Source organism: Moschus berezovskii, chromosome 6, assembly GCF_049115385.1.
Source record: "Moschus berezovskii isolate FMDL1 chromosome 6, NW_MosBer_1.0, whole genome shotgun sequence".
In the NCBI taxonomy this organism is placed as follows: domain Eukaryota; kingdom Metazoa; phylum Chordata; class Mammalia; order Artiodactyla; family Moschidae; genus Moschus; species Moschus berezovskii.
In genome coordinates this window covers 38,777,655-38,804,522 of record NC_142465.1, presented here as the reverse complement: position 1 = coordinate 38,804,522, position 26,868 = coordinate 38,777,655, and the positions used below count along the sequence as shown (strand labels likewise).

General features: G+C 39.4%; 1 long non-coding RNA gene across 1 annotated transcript in view; it reads right to left on the bottom strand.

Annotated features, from left to right (window-relative positions):
- Window positions 1-5,696: 5,696 nt before the first annotated feature.
- Window positions 5,697-26,868, bottom strand: part of LOC129535895 (uncharacterized) — a 60,280-nt gene continuing 39,108 nt past the window's right edge. The window contains exons 2-4 of the long non-coding RNA XR_016037592.1: window positions 10,097-10,553; window positions 9,378-9,451; window positions 5,697-8,742 (exon numbers count right to left, since the gene is read on the bottom strand). This is a non-coding gene — a long non-coding RNA (uncharacterized LOC129535895). The remainder of the gene's footprint in view (window positions 8,743-9,377; window positions 9,452-10,096; window positions 10,554-26,868) is intronic.

Below are 26,868 nucleotides of genomic sequence, written 5' to 3'. Positions count from 1 at the left end.
GAGATAGTTGGAGGACATCACTGACTCAATGGACATGAGTTTGAGTCAATTCCAGAAGTTGGTGATGGACAGGGAGGCCATGCTTTAGTCCATGGAGTCGCAAAAAGTCAGACATGACTTAGTGACTGAACTGAACTGAACTGAATTATAAACATTGCCAGGTCCTCTTCCCAGGAGAAACAAACCAGCACTCACAACCCCACTACCAAAAACTAAAAAAAAAAAAAAAAAAAAGGCAATGAAAGCTAACTGGACCATCAACAAATAGACAAATAGTGCCAAGATGTTTCAGGACAGTTGATGACCACTGGGCTGCTTGTCCTGCCCTGATGTGGTGCAGTGATTCAAAGAGGAAACTGCTCTTTCCTGGTAAGTATTTCCTTGTAAGGCTTGGGTAGCTCAAGTCACTCCCTGAAGATTCCGGCTGCTTACCTGGTGTGAAGAAATGACTCATTGGAAAAGATCCTGGTGCTGGGAATGATTGAAGGTGTGGGGAGAAGGGGACAACAGAGGATGAGACAGTTGGATGGCATCACCGACTCAATGGACATAAGTTTGAGTAAGCTCCAGGAGTTGGTGATGGACAGGGAAGCCTGGTGGACTGCAGTCCGTGGAGTCACACAGAGTCAGACATGACTGAGTGACTGAACTGAACTGAACTTCTTGCTGCCAAGTAAATCTAGAGTCTTGATGGTTTTAAGTTTCTTCAGTTCAGTTCAGTTCAGTCGCTCAGTCGTGTCCAACTCTTTGAGACCCCATGAATCACAGCACGCCAGGCCTCCCTGTCCATCACCAGCTCCCGGAGTTCACTTAAACTCATGTCCATCGAGTTGGTGATGCCATCTATCCATCTCATTCTCTGTTGTCCCCGTCTCCTCCCGCCCCCAATCCCTCCCAGCATCAGAGTCTTTTCCAGTGAGTCATCTCGTTGCATGAGGTGGTCAAAGTATTGGAGTTTCAGTTTTAGCATCAGTCCTTCCAATGAAGACCCAGGATTGATCTCCTTTAGAATGGACTGGTTGGATCTCCTTGCAGTCCAAGGGACTCTCAAGAGTCTTCTCCAACACCACAGTTCAAAAGCATCAATTCTTCAGCGCTTAGCTTTCTTCACAGTCCAACTCTCACATCCATACATGACCACAGGAAAAACCGTAGCCTTGATTAGACGGACCTTGGTTGGCAAAGTAATGTCTCTGCTTTTCAATATGCTATCTAGGTTGGTCATAACTTTCCTTCCAAGGAGTAACTGTCTTTTAATTTCATGGCTGCAAGTGAATAGTTGATATAGTGAGAAACAGTCTTTACCTCAGAAAACAAAATCCTTGACATGGTGATCACCAAGAAATTTCTGAAGTCAATAGGAGGTTTCAAATTTTCATACCACATGTATTTATAAAAACATAAATGAGTGTATCCTTGAAAGAGTGACATCTTATGTACATTAATCATTTTATTTCCCTAGATGTCAATACAGTGTCGTACTGCTCTTCTGCTTTTCCATCTAACATTCAGAACACAAGGACATAAGTTTACAGATATATTTTACCTAACAGATAAAATATATAGTGTACAGTAAAGATATACTCTATACAGTGTCCAGTAAAAATACACACAATGAAGGAAACTGTTTACTGAAGGATTCACATGTTCATGAATAGCAACAAGCTACAAAATGATGAAATGTAAGGTCATCTGATCAAAGCCAAACCATTATTGCCCTATCCCACCCCCAACCTAATTCTGTCACCTCACCATCATGGTTCAAATTTAGGAAAAGAATTTCAGACACTTTTAAACACTTCTGCATAACTATTAACTGAAGTGAAGCTTAAAAAAAAAAAAGCTGGTCACTCTCTCTCCCCACTAATCCTTGCATCATTTTCACCAAAATATCACTTATTTATCAAGGTGCTGGTTTAAACTTTTTATTGGGGACTGACTTTTGGCCCCAAAGAATCACTTATCTCAATAATGGGTAAGTCAGGCTATTAATTAAAAGGCAGGAGAAAGAAAATGGGGATGAAAAGGGACAACAGGTGAAAGCCTTTTACAGCCTGAGGAAGTTTTAAAAAAAGAAAGAAAAAAGAACCGACTGAACCAATGCTCAATAATTTAAGGCAAACTAAAACCCAGTAGCAGAAGTCCAGGATAATTAATATGATGACAGAATGGAAATATCATAGAGCCTAACTTACAGTATTGAAGAACAGTTATGATTTACACTAAAATAGTACTTACTGCTGCATATTAAATCCCTCCAATATTTAGACTGAATACAGGTCGGGCTACTCCTCAACAAAAAAATTAAATTTGCTTTTCTTCCAAGACAACTATTGAAAGCAAAAGGGTATTTTAATTACAAGTAACTCTACTGTCTGACGACCCATCCATAATAGCTGTGAGTTAAGAGATTCCAGTCAGTTTTCACATTTAATGAAATTTTATAATAGAAAATAAAATTTCTGAACACCCTGTCATTTACGTCATAATCCAATACCAATAGCAACAAAAACAGGTAGAAAATGGCTCTAGAGATTATCCATGTCATTCCTGTGTATCTTCACAACTGTGTAAAAGTTTCTAGGCCTTTGGTGCATTAATATCATGAACAGTTATGAGATGTATTTAAATAACAAACTTGCTGTCCTTAAACCTACTGTGTTGAAAAGAAAAATTTAAAAAAATTCTTTTGACTCACGGACTTCTTTAAATAATTTTTAAAAGTTGCTCTTCTAAAAAATATTCCTAAAAATTATACAGCTCATATCAGATTTTATCTTTGCCATGAACGAGACTCATCTTCATCTTCATCATCATGTAAAACAAATTGAGATTTCTGTTTCCTCCTCTTTGACTTCTTCCCCAGACTCAGTAGATACAGAAGGCACCTTGGCTTTGTGCCATGATACTTGTAGCCAAAGATCTTTGAATTTTGACCCTTGGCTGGCAGCTGGAAAATGCTAAAGTAAATCATCTTTCTCCTCCTCAGTGAAGCCATTAACTGTGAATGCTTTGGGGCAGTGGTCCACCACCATGCGACTTAGTGAACCCCTTCCTCTTCCTCCATGGCCTTGGCCTCTTCCTCAACCTTGAGAGGGCATGGTCTTTCCTCGACCCCCAGGTAAAACACCTCTCTTTAAAAATCCTTTTCCTGATTTTTTAAAATCTTTAGCACTTCCGACTATATACATTTTACCTCATTACCTTGTTATCTTTTTTGTTGACTGTCTCTCTCATCAGAATATAAGTTCCAAGAGGACAGTAAACAGCTGTTCAGTAAATGAAAAAAAAAAGAGAGAGAGAGAGTTTGTATCTGGTTTCACCATAGCCACAGAGGACCTAATAGCACCAGGCACTCAGTGCATCAGGTGAGTGATGGAAAGATCTAGAATCCTGAGGCCATTCCTGAGGATGGCACATCTGAACGGAAGGTCCCAGTGAGAAACAGTCAATTACATCATGAAGGCACTGAATGTTAAGGGGAAAGGAAAATTTCTCAGTGTGGACACAGCACCTTTATATCTTTTTCTCAACAGTGATTACTAGGGAAGGCTCTGGGTCCCAAGTTCATTGTTTATATTTGATTCAAATGGATCATTTACAAAGATTACTGATTCACATTTGGCAAAGGCAGGTAAAACTGACATTTCTACAAATTATTTCAAAACAAATTTAAGGTTAGAGTAAGATCTTTGTATTACAACGCTGTATGATGGGCACAGTTTTTTAAAAGCATAATCCAATTTTTTTCATTATACCACATAGTGTTTCTATATTGAAATTATCTCCATGATCCTACTGTAAAATATTGTGAAAATATCACATGTGGGTAGTGCAGGGTCATTTTTAAATAGGGAGTCATTTTGAATGCCCATGTAACAACATTTTCTTAATAATTGCGATCAAAAGATTTCAGGGAATTTGGGAAAGTGTCACAAAATAGCTGCTGAGCAGGAATAGTATGGAGTAAAAATCAGGGTTTCTTAACTAAATTAAAATAAACTGACTTGGAATTTGGAGCTCAAAATCCCAGATCACCTGCATGGTATCTGCCATGCCCTGTTCATGTAGGATACATTCCTAGCCAGGAACGTCAAGTCCTAAATAAGTCTATCCAGAATGACATGGAAACTTGTTAATAACCTAACAGCTATGGCAGAACGAATGTCCTATCACAAAGATCAGAAAGTTTTGAATCTCATCCCACTTAGTGGCTGTGTGACCTCAAATACGAAACTTAACCACTCTGAGCTTTTATGGCCTCATCTCAAAGCGATAACACATTAGTGCTGACTTCCCTAGTTGTTTGAGGATCTAGTGAAGGTATGTGTGCAAAAACATTTGGTAAACTCTGAATTGCTGTGCGAATGTAACATTTGTGAATTCTACAGGTCTTTGGCATTCAATCCTTGTTTCAATAAATGACCTCTTTGTTCTCAAGCACATTTTGTTTGATCTTATATTAGCTCAAGATTTAATTTCTTATGCACTGAAGTTATTTCTTTAGACTTTGCCTCTGTCCAGTTCTTTCTTGGACTACTAGGACTTAATGACTTTTCAGGCTTCCTTTAGACTCAGCATTTAAGTTTAGGCCTACGCTGAACCTGCCACAAAAAGAACTGTGTGTAAACTAAGGATACACTCTCCTGTCTACTGTAATCCATCTAAGTAATTTGTAGTATTTGAGGATAGAGACAAGCTAGCAAGGAATTTCACTGTTCTTTCAGAGACTTAAACCAACTCCTTACCATTAAGGAGACTCACTCGAAAAGACTTTGAATTCCTCCTCATGAAATAATGTAGAAACCATTATTCCTTCTGTTTGTCTCTCCCTTCAGTATTGAGCTGAATGTACTTATAAACTAAAACCAGGAGGCATTACAGTCTGCAGAAGACTTTAAGAGGAAACCAGTATTGACGGCTGATGCTAACAGTGAAGTCTACATCCTCATTTCGTCTTCATAAAAATAATAATACCCAGCAGATGTGGCACTTACCACATGCCAGGGTCTTCACATGTATCGGGTTGGCCAAAAGTTAGTTTGGCTTTCTCCATAAGCTGGCTCTAGTAGTATTTGCTTGCCTGCTAAATCGCTTAAGTCCTGTCCGACTTTCTGTGATCCTATGGACTGTAGCCCACCAGGCTCCTCTGTCCATGGGATTCCCCAGGCAAGAATACTGGAGTGGGTTGCTGTGCCCTTCTCCAGGACATCTTCCCAACCCAGGGATCAAACACTCATCTCTTGCATTGGCAGTTGGGTTCTTTACCACTAGCGCCACCTGGGAAGTCCCCTAGTAGCACTTGAAAAGTGAAAGTGAAATAGCTCAGTCATGTCCAACTCTTTGCAACCCCATAGACGGTAGCCTACCAGGCTCAGCGGTCCATGGGATTTTTCCATGCAAGAATACTGGAGTGGGCTGCCATTTCCTTCTCCAGGGGATCTTCCCAACCTAGGGATCAGAACCCTGGTCTCCTGCATTGCAGACAGACACTTTCCCATCTGAGCCACTAGGGAAGTAGTAGCACTTAGTTGTCTTTAATTCCATTCAAAACAAATTGTTAGGCTGTATTGTGACAGCTGTCATACCAGCATGCATTGAAAACAAAACTTATCAAAATTGGTGAATTCTTGTGTATGCATTTTAATAATAAAGATGGAAAGAAAAGACAATGTTTTTGACATATTATGCTTTATTATTTCAAAAAAGGTAAAAATGCAACTGAAAAAAAAATCTGTGTTCAGTGTATGGAGAAGGTTCTATGACTGATTGAATACATCAAAAGTGATTTGCAAAGTTTCATGCTGGAGATTTATCACTGGATGACAAATCTAAATAACCAATTGCTCCCAGGTTGGGTAGACCAATTGAAGTTGATGTTGATGAAATCAAGACATTAACTGAGAACAATTAATGCTATACCTAGGGAAATGGCTGACATACTCAAAATATCCAAATCAAGCATTCAAAATCATTTGCACCAGCTTGATTATGTTCATTGCTTTGACATTTGGGTTCATGTAAGATAAGCAAAACAAACCCTTCTTGACCACATTTCCACATGTGAGTTTCTGTTGAAACATAAGGAAATGTCCCGTTTCTAATACAAATTGTGATGGGCAATGAAAAGTGGATACTGTACAAAATGTGTAATGGAAGAAATCGTGGGGCAAGTGAAATGAACCATCAGCAACCATACCAAAGTCCGGTCTTCATCCAAAAACGTAATGTTGTGTATTTTATGGGATTGGAAGGGAGTTCTCTGTTATGAGCACCTTCTAGAAAACCAAAGGATTAGTTCCAACAAGTACTGCTCCCAATTAGACCTACTGAAAGCAGCACTCAAAAAAAAAAAGCATCCGAGATTAGTTAACAGAAAATGCATAATCTTCCATCAGGATACCACAAGTCTGCATGCTTCTTTGATGACTAAGCAAAACCTTACAATTTGGTTGGGAAGCTCTGATTCATCCACTTTATTTACCACATTGCACCCTTGGGTTTCTATTTATTTCAGTCTTTACAAAATTCTCCTAATGGAGAAAATAGCAGTTGCTTGGAAGACTGTAAAACGCACCTGGAACAGTTCTTTGCCCAAAAAGATAAGTTTGGGGAAGTTTGAATTATGAAGTTGCCTGAAAAGCAGCAGAGGTAGTGGAACAAAATGGTGAATATGTTGTTCAATAAAGTTCTTGATGACAGTTAAAAATGTGTCTTTTACTGTTACTTAAAAAACAAAGGAAATTTTTGGCTAACCCAGTATTATTTCATTTCCTATTCACTACTATCATCCTCATCTTAAAAATGGGGAAACTGAGGCACCCAGAGATTAAATAGCTTACACAAACAGCTAGTAAGTGATGGAGCTGGGATTCAAACTCCAGAATCAGGGTCCAGAGTTTGCAGTCTTAATTTGATGTTATACTGCTGATAATAATAATAGAAATTATATTACTACATATTATTATATAACATCAATATATATAACAGGGGTAAAGAATCTGCCTGAAATGCAGGAGACACAGGAGGTTTGATCCCTGAGTTGGGAAGATCTCCTGGAGGAGGACATGGCAACCCACTCCAGTATTCTTGTGTAAAGAATCCCATGGACAGGAGATCCTGGCAGGTTATAGTCCACTGGGTCACAGAGTCAGACACAACTAAATCAACTGAGCGTACACGCGTATAACAAATTACCCTAGAATTTATGGGCTTAAAACGTCACAATGTATGTGTATTAGGAATCTGGGTACAATTTCACTAGATCTTGTTTCAGTGTCTTTTCCAAGTTGAAGTCCAAGTGTCATCTGGGGCTGTACTCATTTCAAGGCTCAAGCAGGGAAGGACCCACCTCCAAGCTCACTCACATAGTTATTGACAGGATTCAGATTCTTGCAAGGTATTGGATGGAAGTTATCCTAATTCTGTGTCAACATGGCAGTTTGCAAAATATACAAGCTGGGAAGGCAACAGTGATCCAGCAAAGAGGAAGTCACCATATAGCAGAATGTCATCACAGAAGTGACGTCCTATCGCTTTTGACAGATTCTTTTGGGGTAGAATGGATACATGTACCAGGACTGGCCTCACCCTGTGCCTCTCAACCTCGGTCTTTGATGCATCTGAAGAATTCTGCGTCCTGGTAACTGTGATGCCCCGCATCCTTTACCACCCCGAGGAAAGCATGTATTCTCACTGGAGTAAAGGCACAAGTGAGAGAAGTAAGAGAGAGGCCATCACTGCACTAACCATTGCCACCCTGTTCAGCTTAGGAATGGCTGGAGCCAGGACCGGCATAGCCTCCCTGGCTACCCAACATACAGGTATGACCTCCCTAAGGGTGGCCATAGATGAAGATTTAGAAAGGATAGAGACCTCTATTTGGAGAAGGAAATGGCAATCCACTCCAGTACTCTTGCCTAGAAAATCCCATGGATGGAGAAGCCTGGTAGGCTGCAGTCCATGGGGTCACTAACGGTCAGACACGACTGAGCGACTTCACCTTCACTTTTCACTTTCACACATTGGAGAAGGAAATGGCAACCCACTCCAGTGTTCTTGCCTGGAGAATCCCGGGGACTGGGGAGCCTGGTGGGCTTCCATCTATGGGGTCACACAGAGTCGGACATGACTGAAGTGACTTAGCAGCTTAGCAGCAGGATACATGTACATGTTTGGCTGAGTCCCTTCACTGTTCACCTGAAACTATCTCAACATTGTTAAATGGCTCTGAGTATGTGTGTTAATCACTCAGTTGTGTCTGACCATTTATGGACCCCATCAGTCAGTTCAGTTCAGTTGCTCAGTTGTGTCCAACTTTTTGCAACCCCACGTACTGCAGCATGCCAGGCTTCCCTGTCCATCACCAACTCCCGGAGCTTGCTCAGACTCATGTCCATCAAGTCGGTGATGTCATCCAACCATCTCATCCTCTGTCATACCCTTCTTCTCCTGCCTTCAATCTTTCCCAGCATCAGGGTCTTTTCCAGTGAGTCACTTCTTTGCATCAGGTGGCCAAAGTATTGGAGCTTCAGCTTCAACATCAGTCCTTCCAATGAACACTCAGGACTGATTTCCTTTAGGATGGACTGGCAGGATCTCGCAGTCCAAGGGATTCTCAAGAGTCTTCTCCAACACCACAATTCAAAAGCATCAATTCTTTGGCACTCAGCTTTCTTTATAGTCCAACTTTCACATCCATACATGACCACTGGACTCCTTGGCCCAGTGCAAAATAAAAAGCTAAAATATAAAGAAAAAGAAGCAAGTCAGTAAGTCCACTCATAGTCAAGTAGAGAGGGTTACACAGAGCATGAAAACCAGGAGGTGAGGATCAATGGAAGTCATGTCAAAAGCTGCCTACCCCCATAATAATTCATAGTAGCTAAAGTTTACTGAAGGCTGAGTATTGACCAGGTAATAATCCAGATATTTTACATATATTAATTCATTAATCCTCAAAGCAAACCCCATTCAACAGATGGGTTAGTAACAGGGAGTGCCATGATTACACTTCAGAGGGGAAAACAGTGAGGAAAAAAATGAAGAATACTACTTTCTTGTATTCCAACAGAAAACAATTTAGAATGCTTCAAAACTATAATGACAAGTTGACTTTGCCACAACCACATAATGGGTCTTCTGTAGTTAATGGCACCCAATACTTTCTCAAAGCACTTCTCTAGCTCTGCCAACCCTGGGGGTGGGAAGAAGATTATTGTTAAAAAATAGATAAAAACCACTATTTCTCATTCACATTGTTTTAAAAATGAATATATCTTTACATTGATTCAATTTTCAAAAGTGAACTAATAATCATCATCTTAAGTCTTCTATTTGAAAATCTACCAAGGACTCAAGACAGCAAAATGAATTACAGTTTTAGTTCTAAATTTCTCCAGATCCTGTTTCTCTTCAAAAAGTTGAGGTGGCTGGCTCCCAGCTGGCCAACCTAAAAGAAAGATAAGACAGAATAAGTATTTCCTCTGAAAGAGTCCAGGCAACGTGGAATTGTGTGGAGGGAGCCCGAAGCACTCAGCCTCTCTCTCTGCGAGTGTTGGTCGCTCAGTCATGTCTGACTCTGCGACCCCATGGATGATACCTGCCAGGCTCTTCTGTCCATGGGATTCTCCAGGCAAGAATATTGGAGTGGGTTGCCATTCCCTTCTCCAGGAAATCATTCCCCTCTCCAGGAAATTTTCCCAACCCAGGGATTGAACTCAGGTCTCCTGCATTGCAGATTCTTTACCATCTGAGCCACCAGGGAAGCCCTTTTCTCCATAACCTTGCCCTCAAAATCAGAGTCCTATGGAAGAGGCAGGTCACAGGACAGGAGGTGCTGGCAGTCCTCTCCCCTATTTTAATAGGACTATAGCAGTTGCTTATTATGAGAGCTGTGTGGAAGGCATCCCAAATTCTTAGGCCACTGGGTGTATGTCTATTTTCAAGTCTCTGATATTTGCAATGACACATCCTTTAAACATCTAGAAGCCAGTTTCTCGTCAAGTTAAAAATATCGGCAAGTGAATATAGATTCCAAATCCTAAATGTGAGCAAATGAAATTTAACTGTGTCTTAGTAAAAGAAAAACACTTACCAAGGAGTGTTAATTCAGTAATATAGGAAGGATTATTAATATGCTAATGATTCACCACATTCATAAGTCAAAGAAGTAATAAATCTCAATAAAGGCCAAAAGAATCTTTTGGCTAAAATGTGACAGTTATTCATAATTAAAGAAAAAATATCTCATTAAACTGGGGTTGTTGTTGTTCAGCAGTTAAGTCATATCTGACTCTTGGCGACCACAAGAGTCAGCACGCCAGGCTTTTCTGTCCTTCAGTGTCTCCTGGAGTTTGCTCAAATCCATGTCCATCGAGTTGGTGATGCCATCCAACCATCTCATCCTTTGCTGTGCCCTTTTCCTTTTCCCTTCAATCTTTTCCAGCATCAGGGTCTTTTCCAATGACTCTTCCCATCAGGTTGCCAAAGTACTGGATCTAAAGCTTCAGCATCAGTTCTTCCAAAGAATATTCAGGATTGATTTCCAAATCCTACATGTGAGCAAATGAAATTTAACTAATGTTGCTTAACATTAATTAATGTTTCTTATTAAAAAGTAACATTTATTTAGAAGGGTTAATTCAATAATATAGGAAGAATTATTAAAATGTTAATGATTCATCACTTTTATAAATCAAGGGAGAAATACAATTTCAATAAAAGCCAAAAAGGTATTTGATAGAATGTGACAGCTATTCATAATTAAAGAGAAACTATCTCATTAAACTTAGGTAGAGGAAGCTTATTTTACCATGACAGAATTTTTATCTAAACTGGTATCATGTTTAACAATGAAACACTAAGAGAACTCCCAAAGTCAGAGTTAAAGCAAAGATGTTCTTCATTACTTTTTAAAGTGCAAAAATGAAAATCTAAATTTCCAGCAATTGTGTTTAAAATAATTTCTGATATGCATGTAATATAGAATCATGCAGGTGGTACAGTCATGCTGTACATTATGTGTACACGTATGCATGAGATTCATAGGCGCATAATACAGTTGACCCTTGAACAATAAGAGTACTAGGGGTCTAACCCTACAGGTTTGAAAATCTGCATATAACTTTGCCATCAGCCTTCCTATCCAAGGTTCCACATCTGCAGATTCAACTAACTGCAGATCATATAGTACTGTAGCATTTAACGAAAAAATCTACATATAAGCGGACCCACAGAGTTCACCTCTGTGTTGTTCAAGGGTCAACTACACGTCGGACCCACAGAGTTCACCTCTGTGTTGTTCAAGGGTCAACTACACGTATAAATCTATACATACGTAGGAACTGTATGTTTGTAAATGCAAAATATATTTATTTATATAATGCTTTTGATACACAATTAAATTCACACAAACTGTTAACAGTGATTCTTTTAGAAGAGTGGAATTGGTACAATTGAAGAAGAATCAGAGTAGAAAGATCCTATGTAAAGAGAGCTCTGTGTTAAGAGCAATTCTGTACATTACGAAATTTCCAATTAAAAACCAGAGTATAAGACATATTAATACATCAAAAAGTAATCTAAATGATATACCCCTAAATTTTGATTTTCATTGTTATTGTTTTATGAATAAATTTTCCCTTTGTTCTTTGTGTTTTCCAAGTTCTATTAATCATGCATTCATTTTGTAATTAAGGAAAAAACTAAAGAAAACTATGGCAATGTTTACTTTGTAGATCACACTAAACTATTGCAGAGTTCATAGGGGAATCTGTTTATCATAATCTGGTTTCTAGAAGGGTCATGATGCCTCCTAACTCTATCACAATCTTATAAAACAATTGGGAAGGCTAAACGCTTTCATTTTATTACAGGGCCAGCTCTCTTTTCTATGCTTGTGTGATTTGGTCTTTTCTCTGAGGTTCACAACCTTAGAATCATTTTTATTCCTTTCCCTCTTTTCCATCTGGAGTTACTCATGAAATTCTCTCAATAATCCTTCCTTCATTTCACACATCTCTTTTCCATTCTGATCCCATATCATCTACTGGCCTAAGGTTTAATTACCTCACATCTGGACCACTGAGACATCTCATGGGGTCTCCTTGCCTGCCAATATTGCCCCTCTATGTTCACGTCTCCCTGTCTTGCCCTCATGTCACTCATTGCCTATTTGCACCCTTTACAGTGTCCAAGTACTCTAGTCCTTGTTTCTCTAACCTTCCTACCTCCTACATTCCTACTTCCATGTCTATGCTCTTGACATTTCTCCTTGCAATAAACAGTGCCTAAGTTTCATGCTTTCCTCCTAATTAATCCCACCCCCATCATGCTCTCTTCTCCCTCCTCATCCCTGTATATTGCCAATCCTTCATTTGTACACATTTCTCAAGCATGGACTATATACCAGACATTGAACTAGACAGGGAGTGCTGACTCGTTTCCTACATTAGTGACTAGACCTCAAAGGTAATGAATCTCAAGTTCATAACATTTTGCGCTTCAGTATTTTACCATATTCTCCAATAACGACAGAGTTCTTTAGGTGCCCTACACCAGTCTGCTTCCCTCTGACGCAAATCTCAAGATACCTTTATTGCACTCAACAATTAACACATACCTCATATATTCTAGGCTTTATGCTATATTCTAGGAATTTACAAGTGAATGAGACCTGTTTTCTACTCACCAAGAGCTTCAGTCTAATGGGGAAGGTCGACAGGAAAGTAAATATAGCAATGAGTAAAAGGTACCCTATGGAGAAGGAAATGGCACCTCACTCCAGTACTCTTGCCTGGAAAATTCCATGGACTGTGGAGCCTGGTGGGCTACAGTCCATGGGGTCACAAAGAGTCGGACACGACTGAGCAACTTTACTTAACTTACTTAAAAGGTACTCTAACAGAAATGTACAGAAGAACAAAAGAGAGTGTTTAATTCTACCTGGGAAGAGCAAGGAAAGCTTCTTATATGAAATAATACTTGAGCTGATAGCAGATAGAAAAGATGAGGAGAGTATTCCAAACATTAAGAATAGTATTGCATTTTGCTTCTGTACTTTGCTTGCTGCTCATAAAACCAAAGTTACTCCATTTTAAGATAAGGTTGTTTTTAAGTAAAGATTCCTAAAATTGTTTTTGAAAAAAAAAAAATAATAAAATAGATGGAATAAAAAATAAAATAAAAAAAAGAATAGTATTGCAAAGTATTTAACACAAAGTATTAAATAGCACAGCTTGTCAGGAAACCATAAGTATTTCTGTATGACTGCAGCACATGAGACTAGAGAGCTGGGTTGGGGCCAGATCTTATTTTGACTTGTTTTGCATTTGAGAGAGTGAGTAAAGAGTAAGGAATTTTAAGCAATGAGAACTTGATTAGGTTCGTGTTTTGAAAAGTATCTCTGGTGGCTATATGGAAAATAGTTAAGGAGGGGTGAGTGACAGGCTAAACAAAAAGTCATAGGAGGTTGTTATAGTCTAGAAAATTAATGAAAATCAAGCAAGAAATGAAGTAGAAGAGTGAGGATGAAGATGGTGAAAAGGAAATGGTTTGGAGAAATATCAAAGAGGTGACATCAATGGGACTTACCAACTTTTGGTTTTTAAAGGATGAATAAGAGAGAAGATTAAACAAGGACTCCTGAGTTTCTCATTTAAGTTATGCAGATCTCAGGCAGAAAATATGGTAGGAATTGATGCTTTATAGGAGGAGGGTATACATGAGTAGCTTGGTAGGCCTTGAGGTAGAAGGTCTTGGAAGCTGTCTTAAATGCAAGATTTTGTTTGGGTTAGAAGTACAGATTTAGAAGGGAGAGTATCAATAGTGGTCATAAGCATGCATATGTGTGTACATGGTCAGTTGCTCAGCTGTGTCTGACTCTTTGTGGCTCCAAGGACTGGAGTCTACCAGGCTCCCCTGTCCACAGAATTTTTCAGGCAAGAATACTGGAGTTGGTTGCCATTTCTTCCTTCAGGGGATCTTACTGACCCAGATATCAACCCTTCATCTTCTGCATCTCCTACATTATCAAGCAGATTCTTACCAGTGAGCTACCTGGGAAGCCCTTCATAATCATGACAATGGGTAATATTATCCAGAGAAATGTGTGTGATGCCAAGGGGTGCTAAAGTCAGAGCTCCAGAGAAATGTGTGTGATGCCAAGGGGTGCTAAAGTCAGAGCTCCCAGGAAAACAAACCATCAAGGGACCAGAGTACAGGGAGCCAGGAAAGGATCCCAGGAAGAAATGGTCAAAGAAATAGGAGGACAAACCAGATAAGCTATTGTATGAGTTTCCTATTGCTGCTGTAACAAATAATTACAACTTTAGTAGCTTAAAGCAATGCAAATTTATTACCTTACAGTTCTGTAGGTTTGGAAGTCCAAAACACATCTCACTGGTCTAAAGTCAAGGTGTGTACAGAGTAGCTTTCCTATTTGAAGACTCCAGGGTCGAATTAACTTCCTTGCCCTTTCCATCTTCTGGAGGCCACCTGGATTCCTGGGCATTTTTCTTGTCTTCAAAGCCACCGACAGTCGGTCCAGTAGGTCTCAGATCATATCTCTCTGATCTTGCTTCTGTTGTCACACCACTTTATTATGATTCTCTCATTCTGCCTCCTCCTACTTTTTGTTGTTGTTGTTGTTCTTTTTTTGGCCATACCATGCAGCTTATAGAATCATAGTTCCCCAACCAGGGACTGATCCCATGCGCCCTGAAATGGAAGTACAAAGCCCTAACCACTGGACTGCCAGGGAATTCCCAACTCTCACTTTTTTAAGGATCCTTGTGATTATAGTGGGTTTCTACCTGGATAATCCATGCTATTCTCCCTATCAGCTGATTAGTTATCTTAATTGTATCTGCAACCTTAATTCCCCTTTGCCATGTAACCTAACATATTCACAGTTTCCAGGGATTAGTACATTGGAGGGCGGAGGGATGCACAGAGGAGGATCATTCCTGACTATCCCAGCTGGTCATGTCAGGAACAAATCAACCAAACAAAAGCTCTGAAGGAATATAGGAGTAGTGGTGACCCTGGACAAATTACTCAATCTTTCTTTCTCCCTATGTCTATCTACAAAATGGAGATAACAAACCTATCTCATAGGCTAGATATGGGTTTAAATGGGTTAGTATTTATAAAGTACATAAAACTGTGCTGGCTTAAAATTTTTTTAAAAAGAAATTAGAGATATTAAATATGTCAAGGACTTAAAACTGGCTACTGGATTTGTTAATTAGGCAATTAGTGGTCTTCATCATTACAGTGCAGGGATATGATGGTTGTAGCCTAATTATGGTAAGGTAAAGATGGATGTGAGAGTTGGACTATGAAGAAGGCTGATCGCCAAAGAATTGATCCTTTTGAACTGTGGTGCTGGAGAAGACTCTTGAGAGTCCCTTGGACTGCAAGGAGATCCAACCAGTCCATTCTAAAGTAGATCGATCCTGGATGTTCATTGCAAGGACTGATGCTAAAGCTGAAGCTCCAATACTTTGGCCACTTCATGCGAAGAGTTGACTCACTGGAAAAGACCCTGATGCTGGGAGTGTTATGCCCTGAGTCCGGTCCCCCCATACTGGTAGAATAAGACACTCGCATCAATGCAAAAGCAAGAATGGGGTTTATTTCTAGCTCGAGCTAGGGCTCATGCCTCCTCCAGCGCAGTGGAGTGGGACAAGAGCCCCGAGCCCAGGTCACAGCGGTTTTTATAGTTTCAGGTTATATAAGCACCTATTTCTGTTCAAAAGATCAAGCTGGCAGAAGCTCATTGGCCAGATCATGCATGCGCGGAAGCTCATTGGCCTGATTTTTGGCGCCGGCGGGATCTTCTTAGGGAGGAGTTTCTGTGAACTTAGCCTCCACCCTGTCTCCAGGAAATTGAAACTTAGGCCTAAGCAAGGTCTCAGGCCTATCCTGGCTACTCAGATGTTAGGGCTCCTAACAGGAGGGATTGGGGGCAGGAGGAGAAGGGGACGACAGGATGAGATGGCCGGATGGCATCACCAACTCTATGGACATGAGTTTGAGTGAACTCCGGGAGTTGGTGATGGACAGGGAGGCCTGGCGTGCTGTGATTCATGGGGTCGCAAAGAGTCGGACACGACTGAGTGACTGAACTGGATTGAACTGAAAGGTAAGATAAAGATAAAGGTGACTCATTGGAAAAGACCCAGATGATGGCAAAGATTGAAGGTGAAAGGAGAATGGGGTGGGAAAGGATGAAATGGTTAGATAGCATCACCAACTCAATGGACATCAATTTGAGCAAATTCTGGGAGATATTGGAGGGCAGAGGAGCCTGGCATGCTGCAGTCCTTGGGGTCGAAAAGAGTTAGACACTACTTAGCAACCAAACAAAAACAACAAATTTCAATATCACTCATTCTGTGACTGAACAACGAACAAAGGCAAGAAATTGGAGAACTCGAGTAAAGACAATGTTTTTGAAAAGCTGTTTAGGAGTAGAAGGAGAAAGAGGGTGAGAGTAGCCCTAGCTAGAGGCAGGTGGGAAGTTACAGGAAATCTGAATACAATTTCATGCTATGGGGACGCGAATGTAGATAGAAAGGCTGAATATAGGAGAATAGGAATACAGGAATAGTTGATGTAATAAAATCCCAGAGGAGGTGAAATAGATGTGATCAACAGTTCAGATATAAGAGTTCACTTTGAACGGAAGAAACAATTAATTCTCTGAGTCTAGAGGGAAAGCTAGGAGGGTGAATCCCAGGAATTAAATATAGTTCCTTTCCTCGTTGCTGTCTATCAGTAGGAATTACTCACAACCCTCCACCTGAGGCTATGACGCCAGCGTTCTCATTCAGCATTCAATATCAGTGGGGGTTACATCCTTCCAAAGGAAGTTTCTATTGAGTGTTCAAGTTTAGAATTAGCCAGTGAAAATCTCCTCATTTTTTTTCAGGGTTGTTAATTTTATAAACAATACCTGTCCTTTTCAAAAGATGCGTCTGACCAAGGTATGTATGTTACACTGCCCCTCCTCACATTTTTCTATTTTTTCTGATTAAAAAATAAAGGCAGAGAAAATCAATCTAATTAGGTATAAATTCATGTTAACAAAACAAGCCTTCTTTATTTACTTTTAACTTTCCATCACAGAAATTTTCAAATGTACACTAAAGAAAATAATACAATAAACTCCCGATACCCATTATTTCAATAATTACAACCTATAATCAGTTTTGTTTCATCTATAACCCCTTCTCATCACACCTCCACTCCCAGTATTTTAGAGCAAATAGTCTTCCTTAAAAAATAAAACCACTACAATATTGTAATTAGCCTCCAATTAAAGTAAATAAATTAAAAAAAAATAAAATTGCTATGTTACAAAAAATAAAATAAAACTTTTAAACTTAGTGATTACACACTTTACATATCTGTTTTTCTTTCATCACCTCACCAATTCACTAGATACAGTAGGGAACCACTTTATGCAAAGATTTAGTAGCAAAATAAAAGTATTAACAAAGTCTCATTTTAGATGTTAATTTGAGAATTGTTTTTAAAATACCAAGAATTGTGTAATTATTAAAAATCACATAACTTCAGAATTGGTAAGCAAATAAATATTTTTCATGTTTTTGTCACCACAGCTGCTCAAATAGAAATGCCTATCTATCCTTTATGAACATCCTGTTTGTATAGTTTGGAATGGAATAATTGGTGATTATTTTTCAGATTAACACTTGCCATTATTCTATTGTAAAATTGTTTTTAGTAGCCTGAAAACATGTGCCCACAATGGTGCTTGAAAACTCTCTCCCATATTAATAACTTTGGAAGAAGTTAAATGTGATAAATTGCTCTGAAGAAGTCAAGTTCCACAACAGCCAGTATTGTTTGTTTAGAATAGGGCTCACTAAAAATGTTAGAAATAATACTGAGACACTTTCATGCAGTGGCACTTAAATGCAGCAATACATTTTTAACCTTTAAAACCCTCTAGTATCTGGGCAAGAATAATGGAGAAAAAGTACTGGTGACTCAGCTGCAAGATCAATATCACTGTAATAGATTTATAGGCTCTGAAATAGTATTCTAGCCCACAGCACCTCCACCACCACCATTCATTTTATATTTATTCCTATTGAGATTTTATACCAGATCTTCAAGAATATAACACCTGCATAAAATGCAACTGTTCTGCATATCAAAATTAATGCAGATAGCTGAATGTACACTGGACAACACTATTTTCATAGCATCTTCAAGATAGAAGAAGAAAAAAGGAAAAGATTTAAGACTGTTTTAAATTTTGTTTTTCAAAACAGCTTTTACCAACTACATTTGCCAGTCCTTGAAGCTAAATGTAATGCTCTAAGTTTTGGCCAGAGGGATATACATAAAAGTGCTCTGTGGCAGTTTACAAGACTCTTTCTGCAGAGGGTAGCTGGAGTCTTTTAAGCAAATGGTGTTGGGAAAACTAGATATCTATCTGCAAAAGAATGAAATTGAACCCTACCTAACACATTTACAAAAATGAATCCAGTATGGATCAAAGACCTAAATATAACGGCAAAAGTTATAAAACTCTTAAAAGAAAATACAGAAGGAAAGCTTCATGACATTGGATTTGGTAATGATTCCCCACATAAAAGCACAAGCAACAAAATAAGAAACAAATAAATTAGTTTATATCAAAATGTAATACTTTTATGCATCAAATGATACTATCAACAGAGTGAAAAAGCAACCTGTGGAATGGGAAAAAACATTTGCAAATTATGCATCTGATAAGGAACCAAAGATCAAATTGCAACATCTGCTGGATCAAAAAAGCAAGAAAGTTCCAGAAAAAACATCTATTTCTGCTTTATTGACTATGCCAAACCCTTTGACTGTGTGGATCACAATAAACTGTGGAAAATTCTGAAAGAGATGGGAACACCAGACCACATGACCTGCCTCTTGAGAAACCTGTATGCTGGTCAGGAAGCAACAGTTAGAACTGGACATGGAACAACAAACTGGTTGCAAATTGGGAAAGGAATACGTCAAGGCTATATATTGTCACGCTGTTTATTTAACTTATATGCAGAGTACATCATGAGAAATGCTGGGCTGGAAGAAGCACAAGCTGGAATCAAGATTGCCAGGAGAAATATTAATAACCTCAGATATGCAGATGACACCACCCTTATGGCAGAAAGTGAAGAGGAACTAAAAAGCCTCTTGATGAAAGTGAAAGAGGAGAGTGAAGAAGTTGGCTTGAAGCTCAACATTCAGAAAACTAAGACCATGGCATCTGGTCCCATCACTTCATGGGAAATAGATGGGGAAACAGTGGAAACAGTGTCAGACTTTATTTTGGGGGGCTCCAAAATCACTGCAGATGGTGACTGCAGCCATGAAATTAAAAGACACTTACTCCTTGGAAGGAAAGTTATGACCAACCTAGATAGCATATTAAAAAGCAGAAACATTACTTTGCCAACAAAGGTCTGTCTAGTCAAGGCTATGGTTTTTCCAGTGGTCATGTATGGATGTGAGAGTTGGACTGTGAAGAAAGCTGATCGCCAAAGAATTGATGCTTTTGAACTGCGGTGCTGGAGAAGACTCTTGAGAGTCCCTTGGACTGCAAGGAGGTCCAACTAGTCCATCCTAAAGGAGATCAGTCCTGGATGTTCATTGGAGGGACAGATGCTAAAGCTGAAACTCCAATACTTTGGCCACCACATGTGAAGAGTTGACTCATTGGAAAAGACTGATGCTGGGAGGGATTGAGAGCAGGAGGAGAAGGGGACGACAGAGAATAAGATGGCTGGATGGCATCACCAACTCGATGGGCATGAGTTTGAGTGAACTCCGGGAGTTGGTGATGGACAGGGAGGCCTGGCATGCTGTGATTCATGGGGTCGCAAGGAGTTGCACATGACTGAGTGACTGTACTGAACTGAACTGAAGGGGTTCATGCCCAAAATATATCAAGAACTCTTACAACTAGTAAGCAATAAGAAGAAAACAATCCAATTGAAAAATGGACAAAGGAGTTAAGAAGACATATCTCCAAAGAAGATATACAAATGGCCAATAAGTACATGAAAAGATACTCAACATCATGAATCTTTAGAGAGATGATAAAGAAAAACCACACGAGATATCACTTCATGTGCATTACCGTGGGTATTATTGAAACACCTGAAAATAACAAATGTTGGTGAGGATGCAGAGAAATTAGAACCTTTGTGCACTACTGGTAGGAATGCAAAATGGTAAGACTGCTATAGAAAACAAGATGACAATTTCTCAAAAAGTTAAAAATAGAGTTAACACATGATATACCAATTCCATTTATGGATACATACTTAAAAGAATTAAAAGAAAGGACTCCAAGAGATATTTGGACACCTATGTTTCTTAGCAGCATTCTTGACAATAGTCAAATAGTGGAAGCAACTCAAGTTGGATAAATGGATATACAAAATGTAGTACTTTATTCAGCCTTAAAAAGGAAGGAAATTCTCACACATGCTACAACATGGATGAACCTAGAACACATTATGTTAAATGAAAAATTCCAATCACAAAAAGACAACTACTGTGTGATTCACTCATACGTGGTACACAGCATAGTCAGATTCATAGAGACAGAAAGTAGAATGGTGGTTGCCAGGCACTGGGGAGAGGAGAGACTGAGGAGCTATTCTTCAATGGGTTCAGCCAAGTGAACATGCTGGTAATAGCAAACACCCTTTTCCAACAACAGAAGAGACGACTCTACACATGTACATCACCAGATGCTTAATATCAAAATCAGATTGATTATCTTCTTTGCAGCTGAGATGGAGAAGTTCTATATGTACTCAGTGAAAACAAGACCTGGAGCTGTCTGTGACTCAGATCATGAGCTTTATTGCAAAATTCAATAGGGGAGAAGAAAGTAGGCAAAACCACTAGGCAGTTCTGGTATGAGTTAAATCAAATCCCTTATGACGAGTATACAGTGGAAGTGATGGATAGATTTAAGGAACTAGATCTGGTACACAGAGTATCTGAAGAACTATGGATGATACTTCACAATGTTGTACAGGAGGCAGTGAGAAAAACCATCTCAAAGAAAAAGAAATGCAAGCAGGCAAAGCGATTGAGGAGTCTTTACAAATAGCTGAGGAAAGAAGAGAAGCAAAAGGCAAGGGGAAAAGGGAAAGATATACCCAACTGAAAGCAGAGTTCCAGAGAATAGCAAGGAGAGATAAGAAGGACTTTTTAAATGAACAATGCAAAGAAATAGAGGAAAACAATAGAAAGAGAAAGACTAGAGGTCTTCTGAAGAAAATTGGAGATATCAAGTGAACATTTCATGCAGGCATGGACATGATAAAGGACAGAAACAGTAAGGACCTAAGAGAAGCAGAAGAGATCAGCAGAAGAGGTGGCAAGAATACACAGAACTGTAAAGCAAGGTCTTAATGACCTGGATAACCATGATGGTGTGGTCACTCACCTAGAGACAGACATGCTGGAGTGTGAAGTCAACTGTGCCTTAGAAAGCACAACTACAAACAAAGCTAGTGCAGGTGATGGAATTCCAGCTGTGCTATTTCACATCCTAAAAGATGATGCTGTTAAAGTGCTATACTCAATATGTCAGTAAACTTGGAAAACTTAGCAGTGGCCACAGGACTGGAAAAGGTCAGCTTTCATTCCAGTCCCAGAGAAGGGCAATGCTAAAGAATGTTCAAATTACTGCACAAGTGTGCTCATTCCACACGCTAGCAAGTAGTAGAAAGTGCTCAGTCATATCTGACTCTTTGCAACCCTATGGACTATAGCCCACCAGGCTCCTCTCTTTGTGGAATTTTCCAGGCAAGAATATTGGAGTGGGTTGCCATTTTCTTCTCCAGGGGATCTTCTTGGCCCAGAGATTGAACCCGTGTCTCCTGCATCTCCTGCATTGGCAGGTGAGTTCTTTACTACTGCTCCTCCTTGGAACAAGGCTATGCTCAAAATCCTTAAAGCTAGGCTTCAGCAGTATGTGAGCCAAGAACTTCCAGAAGTAGAAACTGGGTTTAGAAAAGGCTGAGGAACCAGAGATCAAATTGGCAACATTTGTTGGATCATGAAGAGAGCAAAGGAATTCAAGAAAAACATCTACTTCTTCATCATTGACTATGCAAAAGCCTTTGACTGTGTAGATCACAACACACTATGGAAAATTTTTGAAGAGATGGGAATACCAGACCACCTTACCTGCCAGCTGAGAAACCTGTACACAGATCAAGATGCAACAGTTAGAGCCGGGTAGAGAACAGCTGACTGGTTCAAAATTGGGAGATGAGTAGTCAAGGCTGTATATTGTCACCTTGCTTATTTAACTTATATGCAGAGTACATCAAGTGAAATGCTGGGCTGGATGAATCCCAAGCTGAAATCAAGATTGTCAGAAGAAATATCAACAGTCTTGAATAGTAGATGATAACACCTGAATGGCAATGTGAAAAGGAACTAAAGAACCTCTTGATGAGGGTAAAAGAGGGGAGTGAAAAAGCTGACTTGAAACTCAACATTCAAGAAACGAAGATCATGGCATCCAGTCTCATCTCTTCGTCGCTAATAGAAGGGGTAAAAGTGAAAGCAGTGACAGATTTTCTTTTCTTGGGCTCCAAAATCACTGTGGATGGTGACTGCAGCCATGAAATTAAAAGACGCTTACTCCTTGGAAGGAAGTGTTGTGTGTGTTAGTCTTTCAGTGGTGTCCAACTCTTTGTGACCCCATTGACTGTAGCTTGCCAGGCTCCTCTGTCCATGGAATTCTCCAGGCAAGAATACTGGACTGAGTAGCCCTTCCCTTCTGCAGGGGATCTTCCTGACCCAGGGATCAAACCTGTATCTTCCACATTGTTGGCAAATTCTTTCCCATCTGAGCCAATAGGGAGCTATGACAAATCTATACAGCATATTAAAAAGCAGAGACATCACTTTGCCAATAAAGGTCCATATAGTCAAAGCTATGGTTTTCCAGTAGTCATGTACGGATCTGAGAGTTACAAAATTGATGCTTTCAAACTGTGGTTCTAGAAAAGACTCTTGAGAGTTTCTTGGACTGCAAGGAGATCAAACTAGTCAATCCTAAAGGAAATGAGTCCTGAATATTTATTGGAAGGACTGATGATGAAGCTGAAGCTCCAATACTTTGGCCACCTGATGAAAAGAGCTAACTCAATAGAAAGGACCCTGATGCTGGGAAAGATTGAAGGCAAAAGGAGAAGGGGGTGGCAGAGCATGAGATTGTTAGACAGCATCACCTATTCAAAGGACATGAATTTGAGCAAACTGGAGATAGTGAAGGACAGAGGAGCCTGGCTTGCTACGATCCATGGGGTCACAAAGAGTTGGATGTGACTTAAGAGATTAAACAACAGCAAGTTTCTGTCTGGTAAAATGGAAAAGTTATCTGGATATAGATTGTAATGATGAATCCACAACAATGTGAATGTACTTAATGCCACTACTAAACTAACCATACACTTAAAAAGGTTAAGACGGTAAGTTCTATGTTGTGTGTGTTTTACTACACACATTAATAAACGCAGTTGATGTCTCCCTTGCCCTCTTTCTTTGTTCCTGTCTCTTTCCTGCTGCTGGAATGCAGATGTGACGCCTGGAACTGGAGCAGTCTGATTGGATTTCACATGCTGTGCTTTGCACCACTTTAAAGGTACCATTTGGGCTTTCCCAGTGGCTCAGCAGGTAAAGAATCCACCTGCACTGCAGGAGTCACAGGAAATGAGGGTTTGATCCCTGAGTGTGAAAAATCCCCTGGAGGAGGGCATGGCATCCCACTCCAGTATTCTTGCCTGGAGAATCCCATGGACAGAAGAGCCTGATGGGCTATAGTCCATAGTGTCACAAAGAGTCAGATATGACTGAAGCGACTTAGCACACACGCATGCACAACAGTACTATTTACATAGTATTTATACACTTTTACATAAGAGAGAAATATTCTTATTCAAACGTATCCTAGTTAATACAATAGATTATATGTCTATATATCTTATGACACCAGTATTCATAGGCAATAACCTTCAGAGTTCAGCACAATATGGACTGTTACAATAAAGTGAACAAATTCCAAATGTATGTCTAATTCTGAACATCAGACCATCTGGTAGGATAAAAAGGCAATATAATAGTACAAAAATCCCATTTTTCAATTTATTTAGGAAATCACCTTATAGTGACAAACATTGTCAAACTATGAAATGGTTCATAATGGATAACTAAAACAATTTTTCTGAAAATGTTATGCAATTGTTACAAAGAACAAAGAAGGTATATGTAGAAGCAAAAGTTAGAATCAAAAAGTTATATTGGTTTCCATTTGTGTAGGGAAAAAATATGACCTGTGTGCTTACATACGTAAGAAAGAGACATAATAATAGCTAATATATGAAAACACACACACCTCCTAGCCTTCATCCTAAAACCTTTGCCTAGATTATATCTATACACTGAGGTGTAGAACTTTATTGTTCCTGTTTTGCAATTGAGGAAATTGAGGCACAGACAGGCAACATTCCTTGTCCAAGGTCACACAAATAGTAAATGTCAGAGCCAGAATATTAAGCACGTCTGCCTCTTCTGAAGGTTGATGGTAACGGGGAACTGTAATGAAGGTAATGATTATACTCTTCTATTTAGTTTGACTTTTTTATTATGACTATATGTTACATTTTTGATAAATACTTGGTGATGGGAAGAAAAATGCTAAAGAAATATAAGGTAATAAAATGATGGTTATCCCCCAGAGAGTTAAATAGAGCTGAATTCAGAAAACATATTTAGGATATCAACAGAGAAAAAAAGAAGTAATAAATAGAAACTTTTAAAGAGTATTATATGTCAAAAGTCAGGATGATATCTCAATACATTTAGTCAAGCAGATGGTATTGTGTAATACAACATCTATTAAATAATACTTGGACACTGAACACAGCCAGCCACTATTTAAGAAAAACAAACAATATGTAATAACTTGCCTAGAAGACACAAAAGAATAAAAAGGAAAAATTAATGATATGGAATTAAAATATCAGATTAAATAAAAATATGCATGATGCACCATGGTACCACACGCTATTTTAAGAACTGTTTCTACCCAACTGTAGGGAATTGTAGCAGACTCTGTAGTGCTCCGGCCTTTTGTTGTGTTCTAGCCAACTATTTGGAGAAGGCAATGGCAAGCCACTCCAGTACTCTTGCCTAGAAAATCCCATGGATGGAGGAGCCTGGTGGGCTGCAGTCTGTGGGGTCGCTAAGGGTCAGACATGACTGAGAGACTTCACTTTCGCTTTTCACTTTCACATATTGGAGAAGGAAATGGCAACCCACTCCAGTGTTCTTGCCTGGAGAATCCCAGGGATTGGGGAGCCTGGTGGGCTTCCGTCTATGGGGTCACACAGAGTCGGACACGACTGAAGTGACTTAGCAGCAGCAGCAGCAGCAGCCAACTATTACTCTCAATGTCTGAAACTGCCTTTGGGGACTCCATTCCTCCACTCCCCACCTCACCCCAGAACCACAGAAAGCACCAGCCCTTGCTTCCAGAAGGCCAAGGTGCCAAGGAATCAACACTCCCACACCCATCCTAACAGCCCTCATCAAATAACTCATCTTAGCAGTTGGTATATAAATACTACAGCTTCCTTCCCTTGCAGTTGGGGCAATTTTGAGGAATGTTTTGAACTCTTTCCCTGTTTCTTCCATGGAATTAAGCTTCAGCCACCCACTGGAGTAGCTGGCTACATAATGTACTATCTTCCTTTTTCCTGGTGTCACTTCCCCACCTTCCTGCCCTATTGTTTTTTCCACTTTCCAAATAAACTCTCACTCTGAAATCCTTGTCTGAGGGTCTACTTTCAGGAGAACCCAAATTATGACAGGAGGCTTCATTCATGTTGCAGTCTCTATGAATAGCAGCCCCTAGAAATGTCCAAGGCTCGACCTGTGAAACCATCCAAGGCAGCTCTGTAAATATATTAACATCTTCATTTCCACAGCAACAGGAACAAGAAAGAAGATAAAAAGATACTATGCTTTAGTTCTTAGGGCTTCCTTAGTGGCTCAACTGGTAAAGAATCCGCCTGCAATATGGGAGGCCTGGGTTCGATTCCTGGGTTGTAAAGATCCCCTGGAGAGCGGAATGGCTACCCACTCCAATATTCTGGCCTGGAAAATTCCATGGACTGTATAGTCCTTAGGGTCGCAAAGAGTCAGACATAACTGAATGACTTTCACTTCATAAATGCAAGTCACTGTTTTAAACTGAAAGTTTTAAAAAATAAGGAATTATAATAAATAAGGATAAAGAATCCACTAGAAACTCAGGAGGAACACAGTGTGATAGGTCACATTTAATAGAGTAAATCTTGCCCCACCCATTTTAACATTTTGTATCAAGTGCAGTATTTATTGAGCACCTATTTATAACTATGTACCTGGCACTATAATGTGAGTATTTAACTTGCCCAAATTCTTGAGTTCATCTATGGAATGAGGACAGAAAGAAACAAACAAAAAGCACTTAAACAGTTATATCCTATGTGAGCCTTAACTTTGCCAAAACCATTTTGTTTATCAGCGGGAAAGGTGAGTGATATGCCACCATAAAAAATACAGAAACCTCTGCAACTCAGATGGCATAGTAAGGACTCTGATGTTTTAATTTTTTGAAAGAATTGCTCCAAATATAGTAAATAAAGTCAATCAATAATTAAGTTTAAAAGAAGCATATTGGAGACATGTAAAGCAAGTACAAAGGAAAAGGCCTCTATCAGAGACCTGCTGATTTAGGTATTTAACAAATAAGTGAATACCTACTCCACATGC